Below are 9,614 nucleotides of genomic sequence, written 5' to 3'. Positions count from 1 at the left end.
CTCCGGAGCGGCGGCGGCGGCGGCGGCGGCGGCAGCGGAGTTCGGGTTGCGGCGCGGGCGGCGGGTTCGCGGCCGGCCGGCTCAGGACGACCCAGACCCCGGCCACGGCCCGCGACTTGGTGACCAAGCGGCGGCGCTACTGCTGCGGGGCTCGGGCGCGCGGCCCGGCGGGACCGAGGACGGCGGGGCAGCAGGGCGCGGGCGCCGCGGGCCGGGGCGCGCCAGGTAGGTGGGCCAGGCTGGGCGGGGGGCGGCGCGGCGGGGCGGGCAGCCGGGCGCCGGGATGCACCGGCGGGGCGCGGCGCGGCGCGCATCTCTACCGGGTGCACCGGACGGAGACGGCGCCCGCGGTTGTCATGGAAATCGGACAGCCTAGCGGTTCGCCGGCGGTTGCGTCTTTGGAGAACAATCCAAGCCTGGCCGACCCCTGGCTAGGAGGAGACCTGGGCCGTCTCGCGCTGAGGGGAGTGCGGAGCTGGAGCGGGTGATGGGGAGCCAGGATGCAGGACGCGGCGACCCCGAGGCCGCGTCTTGGCTCTTGCTTGGATCTAGTGACTTCAGACGCTGAAGGCCTCGCTGTGCCTCGGGTGTAAACATAACCGGGTAAAAATAAGCATGCATCTCAATCTCAGTAGGACATCTGGTCTCCATCCTCTCAACTCTTTCCTTTTCTGCGGGCCCATGCCCACCCGACCTCCTCCCCCCCCCCCCCCCCCCCGATATTTCTGGCATCTTTGCTTTTTGTGTATTATTTCTTTCTGGCTGTGCTAGGCAGTTAGTTGAGGCCCGAGAAATTTGCAGGGAATCTGTGACCATCTCTGGAAAAGCCAGTCATGAATGTGTAGGCCATAGAAGATTGAAACACTCAAAACGTCAAAGGTAAATTTATGTCTTTGTGGGCGAAGGGATCGGGGATGGGCTTGCTTTCCCTTCCCCTTGTCGTCTGCCCTCTGACATTACATAATGTTGTGTTCCTCCCCGCCTCGAGTTCATCCATAATGACAGATCATGAAAGTATTTCTCTGGCTGAGAAAGAAGTATAAGCATTTGCAAAGCCCATTTTCTCGTCTTTTGCTTTGCTACTGAAGGTGTTTTGGTTGGGAGGCTGCTTAAGAGTAAAATGCCCACAGGGCATCTAAACCGGGGGACTAGGGGGTGGGGTGGCAGTTTGAGTGTTGCAGTGAAATTCTGCTGGATTCGTCTTGGTTCAAGGTGGGTTGGGTGGCCTGTGGGCAAGCCAGTGGGGGTGGGGCCTGAACAGGCTGTCTTGGGTGAATCCTGGGTCTGCCACTTGCTAACTTTGGTTCTTAATTTTCTCAACTCTGAAAGGTGAGAACAGAACCTGCCCTGCCATTTGTTTTGGGATGTAGATGCTGTTGGCATTGGTAAATGCACATAGAATAGGTTGTCCTAGAATTAAACTTGATTTTTCATTGGTTGAAAACAGGCTTTCTTTAAGAGGAATTTTGGTTTGGGATCTAGGCTAAGGCCTTGGTTTTGGGGGATTTTTGGTAAAATGTTTACATCTGGAAGATTCAATTCATCGATTTCTCTGAAGAAAGATGAATGATGGTGCCCACGTGGGGAGGCCAGTATAGTGGTTCTGTTGGAGGGTAGCTGTCAGAAGACCATGATGCTGTCCCAGGGGTGGTTGTTGATTGTGAATGGAAACCCGCAAGGCCCTGTTCCCTGTGGGGTCCTGTAAACACACCTCTGTAGCAACAAGCCAGAGTTCCTGGGAGGGTGTGCCCTGAACACAGGGCTTCAGTGAAAGGAAGCTGGACAGATGCAGGGAGAAAAGACGGCTTGTTTCTCCTGGCTTCAGCATCAGAATTGGCTCTGCTGATTCTAGTGGCTGCTTTACTTCTCAGTTTTTCATTAGGCTTACGCCATCTCAGTGTTTATCTGCTTTAGACTTGAAGTCGGGTAGGTTTGTGCCATTGTTTGGGAACCTGGATATATTCTTGTATTGCTATTAAACTGAATATTAGGATTTTTTTTTTTAAAGGTTGCCTTAAGGAAAGGATGAAATAGAATAATATACACAAGAGGTTGTTGTGAATGGTAAAGCACCAGAGAGATGGGGTGTATATGGCTGAGAGAACCACTGACCCTGCAAGTTCCTTTAGCCAGCGGCCTACCTGGGAACATTTTGCTCAGTCAGCAAATCTTCGAATCACCCAAGGAATGGACAGAAAGGCATGTGGGACCAACAGACCCCTGACCCCCACCCCACAGCATCTCAAGAATCCAATAAGACAGAGGGGTGAGGAGACTTTGGACTGAGGTTGGATCTGGTTTCTTATGAAAAATTCCTTTATTGATTATGTATTCCAGCAAAGTCCTCAGCATCATCAGCTACTCATGGTGTCAGGATGTTTTGGCTTTCACTGAGGAAAAAAGAGGACATATCTGCAGGGAAGGAGGCTTGATTATGTGGTCGCTTCTTTTGTAGAACTTGATTAATGGTCTGGTCTTGAGAGATCCTTCAAAACATATTTTTCTAGTGTTCTGGAAGAGAAGGTCTGTGAGGAGACTGTATTCTGGGGAGACCAGTATTAACACCAAGCAGGCCTGCTTTATTTTGTCTTTCTTGTGCTTTTAAGGAAAATACCATCATGAACCGAATACACAGAAATTTACCTGTATTTTTATACTATGCACACCTTGCTTTTTTTTAATTGTTAAAACAGTATTTCAGATTTACTGAAAAGTTGCAAGATTATTTCAAAGAATTTCCAGATATGCTTTACCCACATTCACCAAATGTTGACATTTGCTACATTTGCCTTATCCTTCTCTCTCTCTCTCTTTTTAAAGATTTTGTTTTAATTTATTCATGAGAGACACAGAGAGAGAGAGAGAGGCAGAGACATAGGCAGAGGGAGAAGCAGCCTTCAGGCAGGGAACCCAATGTGGGACTCGATCCCAGGACGCCAGGACCACGCCACGGGCCAAAGGCAGCGCTAAACTGCAGAGCCACCCAGGCGTCCCTATCCTTCACTTGTATTTGTTTATGGGTGATTACTTTTTTTTCTGAACTGTTTAATGGTAACCTGCAGCCATGATGCCCTTTTACCTCTAACTACTTTATTGTGTATATCTTAAAAACAAGGACATTCTCTTACATAACAGTATAGTTATTAAAAATAAGGAAATCAAACATTGATACTAAACTATTATTTAGCTTACAGGTCTTTTTCAGGTTTTGTGAGTTGCTCCAATAATGTCTTTTGGAGCAAAAGAAAATCCAAGATTATACATTGTGTCAAATTGTCCTGTCTCTTTAGTGTCCTCTCATCTGGAACAGTTACTGAGTCTTTGTATTTTATGACGTTGACATTTTTAAAGACTGCCACCTGCTTTTTTGGATAATGTCTCCCAATTGGGGTTTGCCTGCTTCCTCATGATTAGATTAAGATTATGTGCTTTTGGCAAGAGTAGCACAGGGATGACCCTGCAGCCATCTCAGCATGTCCCATCAGGAGGAGGCATATGCTGTTGATTAGTCCCATTCACTGGTCACGTTAACTTTGATCACTTGATTTAGGTAGTGTCTGCCTGGTTCCCTTACAGAAAAATTACCATTTTCCCTTAGTAATTAATATGTATCTCATAGTAAGATAACTCGAGAATCTGTAAATATACTGTTACTCCCCATACTTTGACTCACTAGTTTTAGAATCCGTTGATGATTCTTACCTGAACCAGTTATTATGCTGGCTGACAGATGGTGGCTTTCTAATTCCATATTTCTTTCTATACTTACCAGAGGGAATTGTACTGAAAGGAAGGACATTTCTTTCTCCCTTGTTTATTCTATGATTTACACCCCTGCTCTCATGAATTCCTGCTTTAATGCAATAGATTATAGTCTCTTACTCTCATTATTCATTTTTTTGCTAAAATTGTCCCAGACTTGGCCTGCAGGAGCCCCTTATGTCCTTTTGACATGTCCTCATCATTCTTGAAGGACTTCTTCACTCTGACGCAAAACCTTCGACACTCAGCTTACACCTTCCAGCCCTGGAATTAGCCATTTCTCCAAAGAGTCTTTGTTCCTTTTAATGGAGAATGGTATTTAAAAACCAAGATCTGGCTTCCAGGTGTGCTCATTGCTACTGAGGTGTTGCTGCTTCTAGGCCTTTTTAGTGGATATGTGTGTCCATTTACACATTGCAGAAAATTGTCTCTGATTTGCATTTTAAACTTAATGCATGAAAAGGTTTTTGTTTTTATTTCGTTTTGACTTTGGTCTGTATTCCAGAGTTTATGCTTATCACAATTTATTTAATTGTCCTTTATCAATGGACATATAGGTTATTTCCAATTTCACACTCTAAAGGTAGTGGAGAGGGGCACCTAGTGGCTCAGTGGTTGAGCATCTGCTTTCAGCTCGGGTCGTGTTCCCAGGGCCCCAGGGTCAAGTCCTGCATCAGGCCCCTCTGCCTCTCTCTCTGTGTTTCTTGTGAATAAATAAATAAAATCTTAAAAAAAAAATAAAAATAGTGAAGAATTTGTGAATCAAATCATTAGGATTTGATGATCCTAATTTGATGATCATTTGAATGATCAAACAAATCATTTGTTAATACTTGCAAATATTTCAGTCTTCTGGATCCCTAGAAGTAGAATTTCTGGGTCAAAGAGCAATTTTAAATGGACAGCTTTGCCAAATTGCCCCCATTTCCAAGAGGCTTTCACTTTGTACTTCTTCCATTAGAATGTGAAACTGCCTGTTTCTTTTTAACTCTGCCAACACTGAGGAGTATAAATCTTGTCAATTTTTGCCAATCTAATGGATAAAGAAGGCATTATTATTTTAATTACATTTCTCAAATTATCAGAAAATTGAAAACCTTTTCATATTTGCTTATACTTTTGCTTCTGTACATTATGTGTGTATATCCTTTACCTACTTTATCTTATTAGATTATTCTTTATATTACTACATTGTGGAAGTTACTGTAACTTTATACTTTATTCCTGGGAGCCTTAGACATCTCCTTTAAGCATTATATATTTTTCATCCTAGAGGAAGAGGAAACTACCATTTTCTGAGCACCCTCTATATCCCAGGCCCTGGGCCAAGTGTTTATATGCATCCCCTGCAAGGTCTTGTTAGAAGGTGAGCTGTGGTCTTGAGGAGTCAGCTGAGTGAAATGTGATTAAGGTATCCACTGAAGAGTGGTTAGAAGAGCTTGGACTGGGATTCAGACCCAGGCCTGTCTGGATCTAGTGCTATTTCCATTAAATCACTTAGCTTCTTCCACAGGATTTAAAAAATAAATATTCTACTTTATTGTGTCAATGTAGGGATGGGGATTAATTAGTTGGAGCCCCGATTATCAATAACTTCTATTTCTAGTATTTTGATTTATAGGGAAGGAACTTTGAGCATGCATACACATCTTTCAAAACCATTTCTTTTATCTCTAGAACTATTGTGGACTCTGGAACCAAAGTCCCTGCAAGCCTCCAGCAGCTATGGGACTTTGGGCAGGTAGCTTCATCTTTTTGTATCTTGGTTTGTTCATCTGCAACTGCAGAGGCTTGTTAGGGGGTTGGATGAGTTAATACACCTCAAGTGCTTGGAATGACACCTGTGCCTGCCAGCACTCAGGGACGGGAACCTTTCTGATGAGTTCGTGTGGGCAGTGTGGAAGTTGGAATGAGAGCAGCCTTTTCTTTTTTTTTTTTTTTTAAAGATTTTATTTACTTATTCATGATAGACACAGAGAGAGAAAGAGAGGCAGAGACACAGGCAGAGGGAGAAGCAGGCTCCATGCCAGGAGCCCGATGCGGGACTCGATCCCGGGGCTCCAGGATCACGCCCTGGGCCAAAGGCAGGCGCCAAACCGCTGAGCCACCCAGGGATCCCCCAGAGCAGCCTTTTCTCTTCAGGTTTCACCATCCCTTTTTCATAAGCTGGCTGGGAAATGGGGAATCAGGGCCCCTGGGTGCCATGTGTTTGTCTCGTCAATATGGTCTCTGTGCACACCTTACGCATGCTCTTTCACATGCCTGCCAGCCCACCCAGACGGCTCCTGGTGTTTGCTCACAGTCCTGCACCTAGGGCAGGTGAAACGCAGCAACCCTTTCTGGGTGGAATCTGAAAGTTCCCCTGGTGAAGGCCTTAGAAGCAGGAAGTCTCTGGGGGAGTGTCTACGGTGATAAAGACAAGTCCATTTTCTGGTATGGAGTCAGAAAGACGGAGGGGTGTCCCCTGGGACAGGATGTCTGGAGGAAAGCATTTGGCGCCTTGCGGCTCCCTTCCTGGGATCAGAGCCTTTCCCCTCAGACATCTGCTAATTCTCCTGGCCTGGAGTTGGCGCAGTGCCCTTCCTGTTGCCCTTACTAGGTAGAATTCTGAGGTCTGAAATCCTCTGCCACTCTTCCTGTCCACCACGCCCTTACACAGTGGCCCTTCCACTGCTGGGGTCAGCTGCCGTCTGATAAAATTCATTCACTCCAGGATGTGGGACTCCTTCCCTTGTCCCGTGTTGCCTGCATTTCAAATGGTTCATCCTCTAACCCACCAGTTAGAGTTTTCAAGCAGGATGACCTAGGTGTACAGATTCTGGAAGTGGCAGGTATACATTTCTGAAGAGGAGGGTCCTTTTAGAAAACAGGGATGCCCGGTTCAAGAGTCTCCTGGATTGTGGGGTGTGTCTCTTGGGGTGCTTTTGGCTGCCAAGTAGACAGTTCATTTATTAATCTCCTAGAACTGGAGTTCTGCTCTATCAACAGTTTTGCAGTTTCAACAAGGACGTAGATTCTTCTCTCTCTGGCCATCACTGCTGGTATCATCCCAGAATCAGCCTTCTCATGTTGATGAGATGGTCCTTATGGTCAGTGGAACTGTGTGTTTCCTGGCTCCTGACACCAGCCCCTCCCTGGCCACAGCCCCTACCAGCTATCCCTCTGGTCTGTGGGAGCAGTGAGGACCACGTGGCTTCCCCAGGACCCAAGGCCGGAGGCTGTGAGAGTGCTGTGTGCTGATTGGCTTAAGAGTGTTCCTCGGTGTCTGGGCCCCAGGCCAACGGCATCAGCATCCCCTGAGACTTATTAGATGTGCAGGCTCAGGCCCCTCCCCAGCCTACTGGATTAGAAACTCTGGGATGGGGCCTAGCGCTCTGTTTTAGCAAGCCCTGCAGGTGATTCTGATGCAAGCTCCAGTTTGAGAATTGTTCATAGTCTAATCAGGAACACCCCCATTCCTCACCTGGAGATGGGGCTGGCTTTTCCTGAATCCAGAGAGGCTTATTCCCAGAGTAGGAAGAAGGGAGAATGAGTGTTGGGTGGTCAGCCCGTAGTGTAAACAGAGGAGCCTGTGGGTGTCTTTGCTCTTCATGGCCCCCCGTGGCCTGTGCCCCAGTTCACTGGCCCAGCTGTTTCCCAGCCTCCATGCCTGCAGCCTCTCCAGCTTCTCTGAGAGTGGCTCACATCCTCCATGCAGGACTAAAAGGAAGCAACATGGTGACCTCCCAGCCCCAGGTTCTGTCTCTGGCCCAGTGGGGATGGGAGTCCCCTGGGCCAGCTGCTGAAGATCTAGTCTGGCCCTTATGACTCACTCTCCAGAGCTATTCTGGAAGTAGGTTCTGATGTGTAGAGTGTGCTTACTCTGCTACTCCTTGCTCAGAAAGAAGTAGAAAATGGTACAGTTAGTAGGGACTTGGGAATGCTTCAGGAATTGCCCTGGAGACAGCCTAAGGGACTCCTTTCAGTGGCAGTTTATAGTTCTCTCTGGCTCCGCCCAGTGTGACCTTTTTGCAAGTGCAACTCCAACTTTTAGGTGAAGAGAAATAGCCACCTTCATGATATGATTTCTGAGCTCAAAATAGTTCAGTGTTTCAGATTTTTCCAGAAACTAGTGAGCTGAGATATTTTGGATTTTCTTGACTTTTCAAGGCTTTCCAAAGTATTTCTAGGTTTTCTTGACTTTTCAAGGTTCATCCTAACCCAAGAAGTCTCTGCTGTACCACATCAGTGCTAATTGCTGAGGAAGAGCACCTGAGGAAGAGATGGGGTGGGAAGGGTCTATGACTCACCATAAATGGAGAACTGCTGATCTGAAAGGGGACTTTTAGCAGTGTGGACCAGTGGGAATGAAGCTGGAGCCCAGGAAGACAGCAGGACAGAAGGTGTAGATGTTGTGGTCTTGCTCCAATTTACTGTCTGTGGTGTTTGACCACCTGGGCCAGATCCTCCTGGTGATGTTAAGGATCCTTGGGACGGCTACTCTGAGTGATGGGGAGGCAATGGCAGGGAATGGATGGATTTGTCAGAGGCTTGCAAGTTAACTCTGGATACCTGACCCCTCCTTCTCCTAACAGGGTGGATCAGCATGTCTGCCTACACCAAGAGAGTGAGAGAGAGGGAATGAGACGAATAGGTTGGTATCTGAATCCACCTTGTTTTGAAGCCGGCCCTGTTGGAGCCATTGCTACCTGTGATTCCCTCTGCAATCCTTTGTGGCTTAACAGGACAATTTCCATGTTACTTTGGTTGCCTTTAGGATGCATGTGTTATACATTAATGCAGGTGTTCGTCTGGTTTGTGTCACAAAACATGCATATCTTTGGGGTGTCTGTGTCTGGTTTTGAGGGGGACAACTTGGATTATGAGAAGAAAAAGTGATAGACCTGAACCTAAATCAGCTTTCTTCTCTGGGAAATGGGGGAATGGTCTGGCTCACAAAGGGTTATGTGAGTTAAATAATGTAAGTAGGAGATTGTGCACTGTGATGCTCTGGGCCGGTGCAGTTGGCAAGTTACTATCCTGTGCGAGACTCAGTGTTTTTCCTCTCAATTCTATGGTCTTGATAACCTTGTTTTTCCCATTTTTGCCCCCATTTTAAAAAATGTATTCAGTTTTCTCAATATCCTTCAAGTCATGTCCATGCTTTAGAAAGTTTCTCTGTGGAAGAAAAATGGGATTTATAATATTTGAAAATTCTCTAAGATGAGATATCTTAGCTACTTTCCAGGGTTGCAGCCTGCCAAGAAATGTTGAGATACCCCAGAATCCTCCAAACATTGTTACTCCTCTGGTTCTGAAGAGGAGGGAATGATGGGTAAGCCACTCAGCTTGCTTATATGTTATTGGAAATACTTTTTTAAAGACTTATGAATTTTTAAATTGAAGTATAATTAATATAGGTGTTATATTAGTTTCAGGTGTACAACATAATGATTTAGTAATCCTGTGCATTATTCAGTGCTCACCATGATAAGTGCCATTACCATCTGTCACTAAGCAATGTTAATACGGCACTTCTAAAGTTTGTGATGGGGTCCTCTAGAACTTTCCTTTTGGGGAAAGTTCACTGCCCTACAGTCATTGCCATACCAATTCATTAGAATTCTTGAACTATAGCAGGAAAGAGCCTCCTATTATTTTTTCCATCTTCCCCACCCCCATCCCAAATACCATTTAGAACTTTCTTTAATAATAAAGGTGGCAGGTAAAAACATATGGAGCCTTTTCCATTATCTTAGGTTGCAGGAAACCTTGTAGTTTTTGAAGTTGAACACACTGTGTATTCCTAAATTTACATTAATTACTATCCTATTAAGTATGTAAAACATTCTTTTGCACTGATGCACTTTCTA

The 9,614-nt window shown here is 46.0% G+C and overlaps 1 protein-coding gene across 16 annotated transcripts in view; it reads left to right on the top strand.

Annotated features, from left to right (window-relative positions):
• Positions 1-60: 60 nt before the first annotated feature.
• The window catches only part of INPP4A (inositol polyphosphate-4-phosphatase type I A), a 134,893-nt gene continuing 125,339 nt past the window's right edge, over positions 61-9,614 (top strand). For 4 of the 16 annotated variants that reach the window (XM_072768045.1, XM_072768046.1, XM_072768035.1 and 1 more), the window contains exon 1: positions 61-225. The gene's annotated coding sequence lies outside the window, so the exon portion shown is untranslated. Of the gene's footprint in view, positions 226-423; positions 604-9,614 lie in introns of those variants that run through there. The other 12 variants (XM_072768057.1, XM_072768049.1, XM_072768056.1 and 9 more) reach the window with 8 other exon arrangements.

Source organism: Canis lupus, chromosome 11 (genome assembly GCF_048164855.1).
Source record: "Canis lupus baileyi chromosome 11, mCanLup2.hap1, whole genome shotgun sequence".
Classification (NCBI taxonomy): Eukaryota; Metazoa; Chordata; class Mammalia; order Carnivora; family Canidae; genus Canis; species Canis lupus.
Note: the sequence above shows the minus strand (reverse complement) of the source record. Positions and strands in the feature narration are given on the sequence as shown.